This window comes from Phacochoerus africanus, chromosome X, assembly GCF_016906955.1.
Source record: "Phacochoerus africanus isolate WHEZ1 chromosome X, ROS_Pafr_v1, whole genome shotgun sequence".
Classification (NCBI taxonomy): Eukaryota; Metazoa; Chordata; class Mammalia; order Artiodactyla; family Suidae; genus Phacochoerus; species Phacochoerus africanus.
Window position 1 is genome coordinate 61,992,448 of NC_062560.1, and position 17,752 is coordinate 62,010,199.

The 17,752-nt window shown below is 52.8% G+C and overlaps 1 long non-coding RNA gene and 1 pseudogene across 1 annotated transcript; one reads left to right on the forward strand and one right to left on the reverse strand.

Annotated features, from left to right (window-relative positions):
- Window positions 1–320: 320 nt before the first annotated feature.
- Window positions 321–1,751, forward strand: LOC125118949 (uncharacterized). Its single transcript, XR_007132944.1, has 4 exons — window positions 321–565; window positions 820–865; window positions 1,452–1,493; window positions 1,598–1,751. It is a non-coding gene; the product is annotated as an uncharacterized LOC125118949 (long non-coding RNA).
- A 9,056-nt stretch (window positions 1,752–10,807) lies between these two features.
- LOC125118046 (uncharacterized protein CXorf49 homolog) lies at window positions 10,808–14,431 on the reverse strand (annotated as a pseudogene).
- Window positions 14,432–17,752: the final 3,321 nt, after the last annotated feature.

A 17,752-nucleotide genomic window follows, 5' to 3' on the forward strand; every position in this document is an offset into this window, starting at 1 on the left:
GAGCTCAGCCTTGCCCCCAGTCCGCTTCTCCCACAGGAGACAGGGCTTCGACAGGGCTGGCCTTGAGCCACATCATCCTCTGGGTGGGGTTTGCACCGCAAGGGGGGCTGGTGGCAGTGCCCCAAACAGCTGCTTGCGGCAGAATGGTCTTTTCTGTTCAGTCCCTTTCGCCCACAGCGCTCTCCCAGGTGCTGGCGGTGGCCGCAGCTCCGGAAGGGTTGGACCCAGGGCCACTGTCTTTAGACACCACGGTCTGGTCGGGGCGGGGGTGGGGGTTGGGTGGGGGGAAGAAACAGCTGCCCCTGGGGAACAGGGGAGCGGGCAAGCCCAGGGGGAAGGTTGGAGCTGCCGGGCAGAGCAGGGGCAGCTTGTTGCCCCCAGAGGGTGGTGCTGCCTCACCTCCCCTTAGGCCCCGCTGGACCCTTCCCTCCCCCCGCCGCCCCCACTGGGAGCCTGGCAAGCTGGATTGTGTGTCCTTTCCCTCTCAGGTGACCTGGAACCCCTTGACCATCCCCCAAGACATGAAAGGCAGCAGCAGCCGCCAGGGGCACAGGGCTGTCCTCGGGTAATGCCAGAGGGCTCCTGGAAATGCAGGCCCCAACTAGATGGTGGGATCTGGGTCCGGGTTACACGGACATATGTGGGGACCCCTCCCCGCTCCCATCCACATCCCAGGGAGCGGCGTGCCCCCTTTCCACGGAGGAGCTCTTGCCGGTCCAGCCGCCTGGCCTTGGGATGTAGGGTCCGAGGGGCAGGGGAAGGAGTGAGGAGGCCAGAGTGTACTAATCCTTTCTCTTCCTCTGGTGTCTGTGGGCCTAGTGCCTCCTGCTACAGAGAGAAATCGACGACCTGAAGGAGCAGCTTGGTATGAGGAACCAGGGACAGAGGGCGGTGTCCTAGTGCAGAACCTGGGTGGGGCGGTGGGGTGGGGGTGGGCCGCAGGTGCAGGCGGCCCTGCAGAGACCAACATTCCTGGGGGGAGGAGAACCTAGAGGCCTGGCCCTGGAGCCCGCTGTGCATGTACAACTAGGTATGTGTGCAAAGAGCAGGGGCGGGGGGGGGGGGGAGAACTGCAAGGACACTTTGCAAACCAGAGTAAGTCCTGGAGAACAACTTCTGTTAGGATGTTGAGAGATGCCCCGTTGATTTTTCCCTGTGGCTGCTGCTCGGTATGGCCTCTAAGGTTCTTCCTTGACTGTTTGTGTGTGTGACAAGTTCTGAGTGGTTCTGGCATGCCCCAAAGGTTGAGAGCTGCTGGCACATTTTGTTTCCCTTTAGGAAACATTTCCACATGTCATTCGGGTGGTGGGGGAGTGCTCAGGCCCAGGGCTCTTTGCATCAGGACTAGAGGGGGTTTCAGATTGCAGGGCTAGGAAGTTGCCCACGGGGACCTGGGTGGGCTTCTCCATCCGTATGTCTGGAGCGCCTGCTTATGCCTCTCCCCATTGCAGCCGCCATGCGGTACCTGGCTGACATGTTCCAGACCCTTTGAAGTGAGTGTTACACACACCATACCCCTTCCCACAGCCCTGGCTGTGGAGCGGGACTGTGGGCCGGCCCTGGCTTGAGGCTCTTCCCTGACTCTGCTGTTTCACAGGTTGAGCCCTGCATCTTCATGCAAGAGGAGCGGCTGGTGCCTTTGGGGCCCGGGAGGTGCTGTGGCCAAGCTCGGTCCCTCTTGTTCTGCCTCAGCCAGAGCTTCCTCTCCCTCTTGTTTTGCCCCTCCCCTGCCTCAGTGTCATGGCAGTTTCAAATTAAAGTCGTTTCAGTTAAGGTACATCTCGTAGCCTGTCCTCTCTTGGGGCTGGGGTGGGTGGGGCGGGGAGAAGTCGTGGGTCGTGGAAGACCGGGGGCTGCTCCATGGCAGAGCCTTTTCCAGAACTGTCCCCTCTGGCATCCTGTGGTGCGCCTTCTCCCTGTGGGGAGTCCAGGGCAACCTTTGCCACCATCCCTGCAACCTGGCCCGCTGCGTGCCCCGGGTCTGAGTTCTGTGTGGGGCTCTGCCTGGCCACGTCGGCGCAGTCGTCCCTTTCCCTTGCAGGCCCTCTTCCGGTTCTCTCCAAACCCCTCCCCCTTTGGGGGTCTGTTGGTTCCCATTCATCGCTGCCATCCATCCTCCCCATCAGCAGGAATGCACGGCCCCCTTCCAGAGCGCCAATCGCCCCACCTTCCCTCCCTGGGATCACTGTCCTGCTGCCCCCATCCACCCTGCTTTGCTCTGAGCACCTTTGATCCCTCCCCTGGGTCGGCAGCCTTCCCTGAAGGTGTACTTCAACAGGCGCAGAGACTGTGGTCCAGACTCTGTAAGCCCGTCAATGAGCAAAAGCAAGGGTCCGATCTCCTTTGTTCAGGAGACCTTGTTAAATCCCCAGTGCATAGGAAGGGGTTGATGCAGAAGTCACCAAACCCCAGGACAGGGCTTGGGACTCTCCAAATGTTGCGGTCACTGGAGAAGACTCTGGATCCTACTCTGTGATCCTGTGATGTCTGACAGCTGATTTGGTCATGGATGGAATGAGAATGGGACACTGGCTCCTCAGAAGAGCTCATCTTGGAAGCAGGGGATCTCTGTAGGAGACCGCCCAACATGAGCTACCCAGGATGGGGCAAGATGGGCGCAGTGAGGATGGGAAGTAAGGTGTGACCGCATCTGGACACTAGGGTGCACTTGGGTCCACCCTTTCCCCATAATCTCAGGCTGGTGCCCTTCCAGGCTGAGTGGTGTGAGCTCAGGTGACCCTATCACCACGTGGGGGGTGGGACAGGTCACAGACTTCAGGGTCAGAAAGGAATATCCTTGGGGCTTAATCCTTCCACTCAACCCCCTCCCTGGAGAAGGCAGGCATGATTTTAGGGCATAGCTTTTATTCTGAATCTGAGCCAGTGGTTGTTGCTTGGCAGGGTGACACGTGACACTAAATTTTTTAGATACCTTCCAGCTGGGGGTTTTGCCCACCGAGACATGCAGGCACCTGGTACCCGGGGAGTCTAGCACGAGCCCTGCCCCAAGGGGCAGGGGGCTGTGTTCAGCAGGGTGACCAAGTGGAGAAGCTCATTGAAGGGGACATGGGAGGGTGTGACCACGACCCTTGGTGACGCGTTTTACCAGCCTGCCTTCCGTCCTCTGTGCACACAGTCTCTCTGACCAACCACTTCATAAAAATGTTGCTGAAAACAGGTACATGATAGGCCATGGCTTGGTCCTGAGCCTTCCAGTTCCAGCGGCACTAAGTGGCAGGTCGGGCATGGGTTAAAGAAACACATCTTTACCTGGGGCCCCGGGGGTAGGAGGAGGTTGGAACTCCGCCCTTATTGGCTGCAAGCCCCTTCTCCAGGCCCGCAGGCAGTGGCAGTTGGCCGGCAGAGCCCTAGACCCCATCCTGCCTGGTTCTGCTACCTGTCCCACTCCTGAGCAGATGCCCCTCCCACCCCACCAGCACCAGCCCCGGGACCTGCCAATAGCTCTCCCTGGACTTGGGAGGGGAGACTGGCACAAACAAGGAAGGTAGGAGGAGATGAACCCTGGAGATGGAGCTGGCGGTGGTGGGTGCAGAGTAATCGTGCCCAAGGATGTCCATGTCCTAATCCCTGCAGTTGGCTAATATGTTACCTTGCATGGCAACAGGAGGCTTCGCTTGCACATGCAATAAAGGCTGCTTCTCAGCTGACTTAATGTGAGGAGGCTCTCACCTACATTGGTCAGGTCTGGCCAGGCACACTGACGCTGCCAGCGTTGCCATGTGCACTTATGAAGTGTGCTGGGTGCCCCTGTGCTTGTGCAGTGTTGAAGTCCTGATAAGTACCCCCTCATAAACAGGAGGACAGGCCGGTAGTTTTGGACTCTCCTTTTGTTCCAAGCCAATTCCGCCTCCCTAGGCTTTTGAGGTAACCACTGTCCTGACTTTTCCAATAATCATTCATTTTTTTTTAGAGGCTTACCTTGCTCTTTAATAAAATAACTCTTCCAGGGAGTTCCCATCGTGGCTCAGCAGAAATTAATCTGACTAGCATCCATGAGGACACGGGTTTGTTCCCTGGCCTTGCTCAGTGGGTTAATGATCCGGCGTTGCCTTGAGCTGTGGTGTAGGTCGCAGACGTGACTCGGATCCTGCATTGCTATGGCTGTGGTGTAGGCCAGCTGCTTCAGCTTTGATTCGGCCCCTAGCCTGGAACCTCCATATGCCGCGGATGCAGCCCTAAAAAATTAAAATAAAATAAATAAAATAACTCTTCCAAAGTTATAAAAGATAAATTGCATTGAATTAAATATAAACACACTATACGTATACACATTATATAGAGCACAGGCCTTCAATACAACAAATAAATACGAACAGATCACTCCACGTAACTATATCCACGTGATGGAAAGTACACTGCACATCCAGAAGTTCTCGTGTCCCTTTCTTTGAAGGAACCCAAATGGATAAGTCTCCATACTGTCTAAATTCATTTGTTTCACATTCTTGAGAAGGCCAGTATACAGGGAGATAAAACAGATTGGCGGTTGCCAAGGTCTGGGGATTGAGAAGAGTGGCTAAACTGCCGAAGAGCAGGAAGCAATTTTGGTGGTGATGAAAATGTTTTTTATTTTGATCATGATAGAGGTTCCTTAACAGAATGTGTTTATAAGGACTTATGGACCATGTGTGTTAATTACATCTCAATAATCCCATGTTATTAAAAAATTGAAAAAAGTACACTTGGAATGGATATTGATACTTAATATTTATTTTTTTCTAAACATGAGGATCATAATTTTCTCCTATAATCTGTTAATATGGAATATTATATTACCTTATTTTCTTAAATCAAGTGTGTATTCCTGTGATGAATCCAGCCTGGCATATTACGTATTTTCCTTTTTATATCTTGTAGGATTTTTTTTTTGTCTTTTTTGCCATTTCTTGGGCCGCTCCCGCGGCATATGGAGGGTCCCAGGCTAGGGGTCCAATCGGAGCTGTAGCCACCGGCCTACGCCAGAGCCACAGCAACGCGGGATCCGAGCCGCGTCTGCGACCTACACCACAGCTCACGGCAACGCCGGATCGTTAACCCACTGAGCAAGGGCAGGGACCGAACCCGCAACCTCATGGTTCCTAGTCGGATTCGTTAACCACTGCGCCACAACGGGAACTCCTGGTTTTTTTTTTTTGAGGATTTTGATTGCTAATATTCTTTCTCTGATTCTTGCTTCTATGCCATGAACATGTGGATTGACCTATGATTCTCCTTCCTCAAACTGTCCTTGATAGGATTTTGTATCAAGGTTATTCCATCCTCAGAAAATGAGTAGGGGAGTATCCCACCTTTTCTATTTTTTCTAAGATTTTGTGTCAAATTGAAATTATTTATGCCTAAGATGTTTGTCAGGATTCAGTTGGGAAGCCTGGAGGTTTTTGTTAAAAGTGTTTTGACTACTGGAACACTTCTTTATGGTTATCGAACAATTCAGGTTGGCTATTCCTTCTTGAATCGGTTTTGGCAAGTTATTTTTTTTTCCATTTTAATGATTTTTATTTTTTTCCATTATAGCTAGTTTACAGTGTCCTGTCGATTTTCTACTGTACAGCATGGTGACCCAGTCACACATACACATATACATTCCTTTTTCTCACATTATCATGCTCCATCATAAGTGACTAGATATAGTTCCCAATGCTATACAGCAGGATCTCATTGCTTATCCATTCCAAAGGCAAAAGTTTGCATCTATTAGCCCCACATTCCCAGTCCATCCTGCTCCCTCCCCCTCCCCCTCCCCCTTGGCAACCACAGGTCTGTTCTCCATGTCCATGATTTTCTTTTCTGTGGAAAGGTTCATTTGTGCCATATATTAGATTCCAGATATAAGCGACATCATATGGTATTTGTCGTTCTCTTTCTGACTTACTTCACTCAGGATGAGAGCCTCTAGTTCCATCTATGTTGCTGCCAATGGCATTATTTTGTTCTTTTTTATGGCCAAGTAGTATTTCATTGCATATATATACCACATCTTCTTAATCCATGCATCTGTCGATGGACATTTAGGTTGTTTCCATGTCTTGGCTATTGTGAATAGTGCTGCAATGAACATACAGGTGCATGTATCTTTTTCAAGGAAAGTTTTGTCTGGATATATGCCCAAGAGTGGGATTGCTGGGTCATATGGTAGTTCTATGCATAGTTTTCTAAGGTACCTCCCTGCTGTTCTCCATAGTGTACCAGCTTACTTTCCCACCAACAGTGGAGGAGGGTTCCCTTTTCTCCACACCCCCTCCAGTGTTTGTTATTTGTGGACTTACTAATGATGGCCATTCTGACTGGTGTGAGATAGTACCTCATAGTAGTTTTGATTTGCATTTCTCCAATAATTAGTGATGTTGAGCATTTTTTCATGTGCTTGCTGGCCATCTGTATATCTTCCTTGGAGAAATGTCTATTCAGGTCTTCTGCCTATTTTTCAATTGGGTTGTTGACTTTTTTGCTATTGAGTTGTATAAGTTGTTTGTATATTTTAGAGATTAAGCCCTTGTCAGTTGCATCATTTGAAACTATGTTCTCCCATTTATTTTTTCTATAAAATTTTCTCCTTTCCCTCAGCTTTCAAATTGCTTGAAATAAAATGGACCATAATATCCTTTTTTTCCCCAAATTTTATTTTTGAAAACATCTCTCCTATAGATAGCAGTTGCAAGAAAATTGCACGATACACCCATAAATCCTTCACCTGGACTGAGTCATTAACATTTTGTCACATTTGCCATATTCTCTGTCTCTCTCTGTTTTGCTGAATCATTGAAGTTACTTTAAGACATTGCAGTGTATCTTCCCTAAATATTTCAGCATGTATCTCTTAAGAAAACAATTGGTCTGCTACAAAATCTTTTTTTTTTAACTTTACATTCGTACCATATGGAAGTTCCCAGGCCAGGGGTTGAATCCAAGCTGCAGCTATGGCAACTCTGGACCTTTAATCCACTGCACCAGGCCAGGGCCAGGGATCGAGCCCGTGCCTCAGCAGCAACCAGAGCTGCTACAATCAGATTCTTAATCCCCCTGCCACAACAGGAATTCCTACAAAATCTTAATGCAGTTATCACACTCAGAAAATTTAACTTTAAGACAATTATCTACCATGTGATCCTCACTCAAAATGCCTATATTGTTTTTTTTTTTTCTTTGCTTTCCATAGCCACACCTGTGGTGCATGGAAGTTCTCCAGCTAGGGGTCGAATTAGAATCTGCAACTGCCAGACTACAACACAACCACAACAATGCCAGATCCAAGATGCATCTGTGACCTACACCACAGCTTGCAGCAACACTGGATCCTTAACCCTCTGAGCGAGGCCAGGGATTGAACCAGCATCCTCACAGACACTATGTTGGGTTCTTAACCCACTGAGCCTCGACAGGAACTCCCCAATATTGTTTTTGTACCTGGTTTTTTAATTGGATCCTGCTGCTCACCACTTACAAAATCAAAACTCACAAGTGTTGGTAGAAAGGAAAGATGCCTTTAATCAGAATGCTGGCAATCTGGAGAGATGGTGGACTCAGGCTTCCCCAAAAAACCACATCTGAAGATTCTCCTCAGTCATGAAAGCTTTTAAAAGGAAACAGGGCCATAATCTCAGTTAATTGTTGAGATAAGGGGTCAGAGTCGTCACCATCCCCCACTGTGTGCAGGCTCATCGATTTCTTATGATCTTCCTCTTTTTTTTTTTTTTTTTTGCTTTTTAGGGCTGCACCCGCAGCATATGGAGGTTCCCAGGCTAGGGATCTAATGGGAGCTGTTGCTGCCGGCCTACGCCACAGCCACAGCGATGCCAGATCCAAGCTGCGTCTGTGACCTACACCACAGCTCATGGCAATACCGGGTCCTTAACCCACAGAGCGAGGCCAGGGATCGCACCCACAAGTTTATGGTTCCTAGTAAGATTTGTTTCCACTTCACCATGACGGGAACTCCTACATTTATCTTTTGAGTCATGGTTTTCTCTGGATAGATGTCAGGAATGGGATTGATAGATCATATGGTAATTCTATTGTTAGTCTTTTGAGGAACCTCCATACTGGCTTCCACAGTGGTTGCACAAATTTACATTCCTACCAACAGTGTAGGAGGGTTCCCTTTTCTCCACACCCTTTTCGTTAGTTATTATTTGTAGACTTTTTGATGATGATCATTCTGATTGGTGTGAGGTTATCACCTCATTGTAGTTTTGATTTGCATTTCTCTAATAATTAGTGATATTGAGCATCTTTTCATGTGCCTGATGGCCATCCGTATGTCTTCTTTGCAGAAATGTCTATTTAGGTTTTCTGCTCATTTTTTAATGGGTTGCTTTATATATATATATATAAAGAGAGAGAGAGAGAGAGCGAGCTATGTAAGTTGTTTATATATTTTGAAATTAATCCCTTGTCAGTTGCATTATTTCCAAATATTTTCTCCCATTCCATAGGTTGTCTCTTTGTTTTGTTTATGGTTTCCATTGCTGTGTAAAAGCTTTTAAGTTTAATTGGGTCCCATTTGTTTATATTGGCTTTTGTTTCCATTGCTTTAGGAGATGGATCCAAAAAACTCTTGCTTGTGATTTATATCAAAGAGTGTTCTGCCTATGTTTTCCTCTATGAGTTTTATAGTATCTGGTCTTACATTTAGGTTTTTAATCTATTTTGAGTTTATTTATGTATGCGGTGTTAGAGAATGTTCTAATTTCATTCTTTTACATGTAGCTCCCATTTTTCCAAACACCACTTAATGAAGGGACTGTCTTTTCTCCATTCTATATTGTTGCCTCCTTTGTCATAGATTAACTGACCATAAATGTGTGGGTTTATTTCTGGGCTTTCTATTCTGTAGCATTGATCTATGTGTTTGTTTTAGCACCAGTACCATACTGTTTTGATTACTGTAGATTTTTAGCATAGTTTGAAGTCGGGGAGCACGATTCCTACAGCTCCATTTTTCTTTTTCAAGATTGTTTTGGCTATTCGAGGTCATTTGGGTTTCCATATCAACTTTACAATTATTTGTTCTAGTTCTGTGAAAAATGCCATTGGTAATTTGATAGGGATTGCATTGAATCTGTAGGTGCCTTGAGTAGTATATTCATTTCGTAACAATACTAATTCTTCCAATCCAAAAAAACCGGTATATCTTTCCATTTGTTTATGTCATCTTCAGTTTCGTTCATAAGTGTCTTACAGTTTTTGGAGTACAAGTATTTTGCCTCTTTAGCTACGTTTATTCCTAGGTATTTCATTCTTCTTAATGAAATACTAAATGGGAATGTTTCCTTAATTTCACTTTCTGATATTTCATTTTTAGTGTATGGAAATACAACTGACTTACGTATGTTGATTTTTGCATCTTGTAACTTTACTGAATTCATTTATGAACTCTTGTAGTTTTCTGGTGGCACCTTCAGTGTTTTCTATGTATAGCATTATATCATTTGCAAACAGTGACAGTTTTGTTTATTTCCTTTCTCATTTGGATTACTTTACTTTCATTTTCTTCTGTGATTGCTGTGGTATATCATACTTACAATTTTTAAATAATAGGCCCTAACTGGTCACTTCCACTTAAGGGTATGAAGATGACAAGGCTGGAAAAGGGCAGTGAGCTGGCTAGGGCAGGGAGGATGGGAAAGCTTCAGTGGCTGGAACATTCATGGCTAACAGCCAGGGAGCAGTCTGCTACAGGTTGGCACCACACAGATACCTTTCCCTGGCTTCCAGGCCAGAGATAACCTGCAGTTTTCTCCCATGTTCCCTATACCTTTCATCTTGCCCTGAAACCCACTGGGCCCTGATTTATACATCCAACCCTCTGCTGAACAAGAAGAGGGAGAAGTGACAGGACTGATAACCAAATGTCAAAAGTGAGGGCTAAAGAGGAGAGGAGAACAATGAGCAGGTTCCTAGGGGAGCTATCTGAGCACAATGTGGCACCACAGGGAGGCAGAGATTCCAAAGGGAGGATAGAATCTGGGAAGGGGAAACAGCTCAACTGTGCCTGTTAACACCTGTTGAAGTACACCTTCAGGGAAGGCTGCCGACCCAGGGGAGGGATCAAAGGTGCTCAGAGCAAAGCAGGGTGGATGGGGGCAGCAGGACAGTGATCCCAGGGAGGGAAGGTGGGGCGATTGGCGCTCTGGAAGGGGGCCGTGCATTCCTGCTGATGGGGAGGATGGATGGCAGCGATGAATGGGAACCAACAGACCCCCAAAGGGGGAGGGGTTTGGAGAGAACCGGAAGAGGGCCTGCAAGGGAAAGGGACGACTGCGCCGACGTGGCCAGGCAGAGCCCCACACAGAACTCAGACCCGGGGCACGCAGCGGGCCAGGTTGCAGGGATGGTGGCAAAGGTTGCCCTGGACTCCCCACAGGGAGAAGGCGCACCACAGGATGCCAGAGGGGACAGTTCTGGAAAAGGCTCTGCCATGGAGCAGCCCCCGGTCTTCCACGACCCACGACTTCTCCCCGCCCCACCCACCCCAGCCCCAAGAGAGGACAGGCTACGAGATGTACCTTAACTGAAACGACTTTAATTTGAAACTGCCATGACACTGAGGCAGGGGAGGGGCAAAACAAGAGGGAGAGGAAGCTCTGGCTGAGGCAGAACAAGAGGGACCGAGCTTGGCCACAGCACCTCCCGGGCCCCAAAGCACCAGCCGCTCCTCTTGCATGAAGATGCAGGGCTCAACCTGTGAAACAGCAGAGTCAGGGAAGAGCCTCAAGCCAGGGCCGGCCCACAGTCCCGCTCCACAGCCAGGGCTGTGGAAGGGGTATGGTGTGTGTAACAACTCACTTCAAAGGGTCTGGAACATGTCAGCCCGGTACCGCATGGCGGCTGCAATGGGGAGAGGCATAAGCAGGCGCTCCAGACATACGGATGGAGAAGCCCACCCAGGTCCCCGTGGGCAACTTCCTAGCCCTGCAATCTGAAAACCCCCTCAGTTCCTGATGCCAAAGAGCCCTGGGCCTGAGCACTCCCCCACCACCCGAATGACATGTGGAAATGTTTCCTAAAGGGAAACAAAATGTGCCAGCAGCTCTCAACCTTTGGGGCATGCCAGAACCACTCAGAACTTGTCACACACCACAAACCGTCAAGGAAGAACCTTAGAGGGCCATACCGAGCAGCAGCCACAGGGAAAAAATCAACGGGGCATCTCTCAACATCCTAACAGAAGTTGTTCTCCCAGGACTTACTCTGGTTTGCAAAGTGTCCTTGCAGTTCTCCCCCCCCCCCCCCCGCCCCTGCTCTTTGCACACATACCTAGTTGTACATGCACAGCGGGCTCCAGGGCCAGGCCTCTAGGTTCTCCTCCCCCAGGAATGTTGGTCTCTGCAGGGCCGCCTGCACCTGCGGCCCACCCCCACCCCACCGCCCCACCCAGGTTTCTGCACTAGGACACCGCCACTCTGTCCCTGGTTCCTCATACCAAGCTGCTCCTTCAGGTCGTCGATTCTCTCTGTAGCAGAGGCACTAGGCCCACAGACACCAGAGGAAGAGAAAGGATTAGTACACTCTGGCCTCCTCACTCATTCCCTGCCCCTCGGACCCTACATCCCAAGGCCAGGCGGCTGGACCGGCAAGAGCTCCTCCGTGGAAAGGGGGCACGCCGCTCCCTGGGATTGTGGATGGGAGCGGGGAGGGGTCCCCACTATGTCCGTGTAACCCGGACCCAGATCCCACCATCTAGTTGGGGGCCTGCATTTCCAGGAGCCCTCTGGCATTACCCGAGGACAGCCCTGTGCCCCTGGCGGCTGCTGCTGCCTTTCATGTCTTGGGGGATGGTCAAGGGGGTTCCAGGTCACCTGAGAGGGAAAGGACACACAATCCAGCTTGCCAGGCTCCCAGTGGGGGCGGCGGGGGGAGGGAAGGGTCCAGCGGGGCCTAAGGGGAGGTGAGGCAAGCACCACCCTCTGGGGGCAACAAGCTGCCCCTGCTCTGCCCGGCAGCTCCAACCTTCCCCCTGGGCTTGCCCGCTCCCCTGTTCCCCAGGGGCAGCTGTTTCTTCCCCCCACCCAACCCCCACCCCCGCCCCGACCAGACCGTGGTGTCTAAAGACAGTGGCCCTGGGTCCAACCCTTCCGGAGCTGCGGCCACCGCCAGCACCTGGGAGAGCGCTGTGGGCGAAAGGGACTGAACAGAAAAGACCATTCTGCCGCAAGCAGCTGTTTGGGGCACTGCCACCAGCCCCCCTTGCGGTGCAAACCCCACCCAGAGGATGATGTGGCTCAAGGCCAGCCCTGTCGAAGCCCTGTCTCCTGTGGGAGAAGCGGACTGGGGGCAAGGCTGAGCTCCCAGCGGAGACAGAGCCGAGGTCTCTCTCCTCCTCTCTCCTCTCCCTTCCCAGCGTTTCACACCCACCAGACTCACCTGAGGGGTGCAGGCCCTCTGGCCATGACGGCTACCATGGTTCAGGGCCGAGGGCTCTGAGTCTCCTGGAACGTGGGGGGCTCTGGTGCTGAGGTCGCCGCTGCTGGGATACCCATGATGCAGGTACGGACAAGATGGCCCTGGCCTGTGTGTTGGAAGCTGAAACAAAACTCTCTCACCCATTTGGACTGAGGGGGCCTGCGTGTCCATGGCTCTGTGTGCCTGTGTGGGCACGTGTGTTTCGGGGCTGGGCTGAGGCAGGGAATGGAGAGAGGCTGATCCCATTCGCACCTTCTCCCTCAGTCAGCCCCAGGCCGGCAGGCAGGGCTGAGCTGGGGACAAGTGTGGGGCACTGAGAAGGCCCACGCCCCCTCCAGGAAGGCTTGGGGAACAGCTAGGAAGCAGGAATCAGGAGGCCCTTGAGTCCAAACACTGAAGCTTTGCAGGCCAAATGCTGAAGGTGTCCCCAGATCCAGTTCAGCTCCGAGCCCCTCCTTCTTCCATCCCAGCCCCTGCCTGGGGCAGGAGGTGGGACATGGGCCCAGGGTGCAGAGCCGTGCCCTGCTCACTCAAAGTGCTCCCTTCATGTGTGTCCCTAGTCGGACGACCCCCATCTGGCATCCTAATGACCCAATGACCCAGGGGTGCCCGCTGAAGACCCCCGAGGGTAGACAGAGGGAGCAGAGGGAAAGAGGAAGAGCGGCCTGGGGGCGGCGGGGAGGGTCGGGGCAGGGTCGGAGCATGGCCTACTCACTTGGCCCCTTGGGACCTGGTCTCCGTCTGGTCGTTATCTTCTCCAGCCACCACCAGCTCGGACTCCCTTGCCCTCCTGGCGGCGGGTTTCTTCCCAGCGCCCGCGTGCTTGGACTGCTTGGTTCCCGAAGGGACCAAGGAATACTTCCTGGACCTCCCAAGCAGCGGAACACCAGCGATCGGGGGGAAGGTGGCCGGTTCCAGGGGAGCTGCCGAGACTCGCTGCCCCCAGGGAGGGAAGGTTCTCCCCAGGGCGAGGGCGGAGGCTCCCCCGAGGGATTTCTTCTCCTGGGCCCCCTTCTTCCTAGGAGTGGCCCTGGGCAGGCCGCCCGCAGCAGCAGCCGCCGCCCGCCGCAGCCGCCGCCGCCGCCCAGCAGCCAGCCACAGCAGCCCCCGGGTAGCTGGGCCTGCTTCCCTCCTTCCCCCAGAGGAGGCTTTTGCATTTCTTAGTGGAAGAGATGGTCCGGCTCTCCAACGCCCTGCCTTTCCACACCCGAAGTGAACCCCTCGCGAGCAGGGGCCAGGAAAGCGCCTGGCACAGTGAGGAAATTCTCCCTGACATTGGGAAGTGCGGGAGTGTTAACCCGGGAGCCTCGGGGCTGCAGGGCTGGGCCTGGCCTCCTCCCCCTGGGGTAAATGCTCACCCTCATCAGCTGTATCTCACCGAACTCGTCGGAGGACTCGGGGTCGGAAGGCAGCCCGACCGGGCCTTCCGCGGGGGGCCGCTGGCGAATGGCAGCCAAGGGCAACCTACTCTTAGTGCCTCTCTTCCGGTTCGGCCAGGCCCAGCCCGCCTCGGGCCCACCGAGGTGGAGACAGCGGGCCAGAGCCTGCTGCGCTTCTCCACAGCCCATGGGCGGACGCAGCCTCCACTGCCGGCACCCGCCTCGAGGCCGGCCCACACCGCTGACACTTCGGCGGCGGCGGCGGGGGCGCAGCTCTCGGGGGACGGGGATCTGCGGACGCCCAGCACGTCCAGGTCGGCCAGCTGCCGCAGGATGGCCGCCGCAGACTCGTTGGCCAGATCCAGGGCGACGCCCTTGTCGTCGGCCGGGGAGCCAGGTCGGCCTTCGCGGCCCCAGAGCACCAGCCCTCCCGCCTCCAGCTCCTCCGTCTCTGACTCGAAGCCCTTGGGGTCCCGGAAGCCGCCCCCGCCCTCGCCCTCGCCGCTCTGTGGTGGCCCCGCGTCGGGGCCTGGGCCTGGTCCCCGCTGGGCTCCGGGGCCCGCGGGGCGGACGCCAGCCGGCTCCCCACCCTCCGGGCCGAAACCCGCTCCCCAAACAGGACACCTCATCCGGGGAGCTCATGTCGGACTTAGGCGGCCCCGGTTTCGGGGCGATGATCGGTCGCCCCGGAGCAGTCACCGCCGCGTCGCGTCGCGGTCGGGGTAACGGTCGCGGTCGGGATCTTCAGCCACGGGAGGCTTCAGCCACCACAGGCGTCACCCGCGCTCGCCTCAAAAGACGCCCGGCTTCTCTTCGCGCCTTCGAGGACGCCGGTCTCGGGGCCTCCTCATTGGTCCGGACCTAGCCAACCAGCGCGCGCCCTGTTGGCCCGCCCCTCGAGGCCCAACCAATGGGGTCGAGGGCCTCTGGTTTGCTGCCAGGCGGGTGCCGGGGGGGCTCTGTGCAGTTGGCCAGCTGGCTGTGGACGGGAGCAGGTGACCTCAAGGTGACAGTGCTGCTTTCAGGCCCCTCCTCCTACCTTCTCCTGTCCCGCCTCCCCTTTCCAATTAGAGTCTCAGCCCCGAGTCTGAGCGAGCCACCGTTTCCCATCTATAAAGGGGGTGGGCCGAGGGGCGTTTGGTTTCCTGGGTGGTGAGAATGAAACTTCAGGATGGTGGGCCTGGGCTTGGGGAACAGGCTGGGCTTGGTTCTGCTCTCTCAGCCCCCAGCCCTGAACTCGGAGGTAATTCAAAGAAGAAGGAATAGCAGTGGCCAGTAGACACTCCAGAAGATGCTCACCATCACCGATCCTGGAGATACGAACTAAAACCACGAAGTGGTTTTCACACACAGCTTTGCAACCTTCGAAGAGCTCAACTGCTCTGAGGGTGGGGGAGGTTAGGAGCAAAGCCCTGTGGCGGTGGTGCAAAGGAGCCACTGGGGAGGCTAATTTGGCAGAATCCATGAAAAGCAACTTATACAGCACGGAGTATGGGGCTGGCACTCTTCTAAGAGTGCCTAACTAGTGATGCGCCCTCACGACCTTCCTAGGACCATGTTGCCAGCAATTGCGGGCCTCTTAGAGCTGAGGAAACAGGTGCTGAGAGGTTCAGCCACTGGCCCAAGGTCCCTGGGCTCGTCGGGATCGGTGGCAGGATTGAAACTGGGCAGTCTGGCTCCAGAGTCTTGGCTTGGAGCCGAAGATCTTAAACCGAACGAGACGCTTATTCTCTCTGTCTGGTCCATCTTCTGGAGAGGCACGATGGTCCCCGTGTGTACAAGGACACACGCACAAGGATTTTGCTGATGGAGAAAACTGGGAACACTCCAGGTTCCCCTCAGTAAGGAGTCGGATGAATGCCACGTGGTGTGAGCGCCCTGTGGAGTAAAGCCTGGCGGTGCAAAGGAATGCATCAGACCCTGTTCACAGATTTCAGAACCCTCCTCCTGACTGTATACTGCAAGTTGGAGAAGGCTAGAGTTGGATACACATTTGTGTATTAAAACACACACTCACATGCCCGTTGATCTTACCTAATATTGGAGAAATCATATGGGTGTATGCACACGTATGTGTTCATGGTCTGAAGGGCACACTACCAATGCACACCAGTGGTGGTGGCGGTGGGTGTGGACCACCAGGTGTCTCTCAATTTTTCCTCCTGCTGGTGTTTCCTAGCTTCCCTGAGCTGAGCAGTGCTCATATCTGGGGAGTGAGAAACATCCCTTGGTTTCTATAAGGTCCTTGGGTGTTAGAATTTCCCTTGTCTGCTAACCCAACCCCTACTCCAACAGCCCTCCATTCCCTCCATACCTTCCTGCCCTTCCCATTCACACTCCTCTGTCTTCAGTCACCTCTCCCTCCTGCATCCTGCTGTGGCTGATCTCCAGGGTTGGCCTGGGGTGTTTGAACTCCTCTTGCCTGTGAAACCATAAGGCAGGCCCAATTTCTCTGGGTGTGTCCCTGAGAAGCTGGCCATTCTGGAGATGGTTACAGAGCAGGGGAGATGGGGTGTGCTGAAATCTGCAATCCTTCTCCTCAAGCATGCCCTCCCCAGTCCCCGCCTGTGTGTGGATACTGCCCTTTACCACTTCTCCCTGGACTTTTAAAGTCATGGCGTGCTATTTCAGACTTGCTAAAAGGGATAAGGAAGGATATAGCAAAATCTGCTGTATCCATCACTGTCCTAGGAAACATTACCTGTGGATCCTGTGGAAGGCTCTGTAGTCCTCTTGCCACTTCCTGTCTCTTCCTCCCTTCTGCCCTTCCTACCACCCCCATAGAGAGGATCCTAGAACTTCTTCTCACCTTCTCTACTCCCTTCATCCCTGTGGCTCTTCTACCTTCTCTTCCCTGCATCCCATAGGTCTCCATTGGTGTCACTAATCTCTGTTTACCCTCGTCCCTCCACTCTCAGCGGGATCTGACTTATTTCTTGGCTTGAGGTGAGAGACAGTGTCAGATGTTCCTTGGCCTTCCCAAGGTGGTAGCTTTTATCCTACAGACCAATAACCGAAAGTAGAGGTCATTGCTCCAATTGCAAGGGTATTACTTAGAATGATCCACCTGGGAACTGGGGAAATGACTATTGTGTTGGTCCAGCGATCTAGTCAGCTCACCGTGAACTGGCCTCTATCCCCAATTCCTTGTACTGCCAGAGCCTCATAAGCCCCTCTCCAACGGGGCCCCATGGTGACACTTTGCATCTCTGGGATCAATGCCAATTCAGATCCTTTGCCCAGCATTAGTGGAAATGTCTGGGTATTCATCTAGCCCCATTTTACAGTCACCTGAGAAGTGGTAGTCATTCTATTTCAGGAAGGACATAGGGTTCATGAGGGTACATAAACCTAGTGTCTTTTTTTTTTTCCCCTCTGGATACTTCCTCCTCAGGACTCCTCCACCCCTTCAGTCAGTGGGCCCAGTCTTTGAGTTGTGTCAAGGCCAGAAACTGAGCAAGAGATTGTGGCTTTTAAGCAGGACTACTGTCCTCCTTCTCTTGTGTTCTTCTCTTGTTCTCTCTGTAGTTGCCCCTAGGGAGTCATACTGTGTGAATCATTTCCTCAGCTTTTGCCAGTCAAGCAAGCTCTCTTTACTGCCCCTCTGACCTTGCTGGTTGTTACTGGAAATGTGGTCTGCTGGCATCTCTTGGTTAAGAGCCGCCCTCTGCCCCCATTATGTGGGAATTCCATCGTTCCCATGGATAGTAAGGAGCCCAGGCTGGGACTACTTTCCTTCCATCATCTGCATTGGCCTGCAGAGGGAAGCAACCACTGAAACTACTTTGTGATGCTGGGGCCCCTCCAACCAGAACGCTCCTGATGGCTTTGGTGAGTAGTGTGACCTTCTCTTAGCCCTACACTGGGCATCACCATCAGGCCACATGACTGGCCTCACATTTTCTATTCATTCCAGCAGGCCTGCATCTCTCAGTCATTTTGTTCCTTCC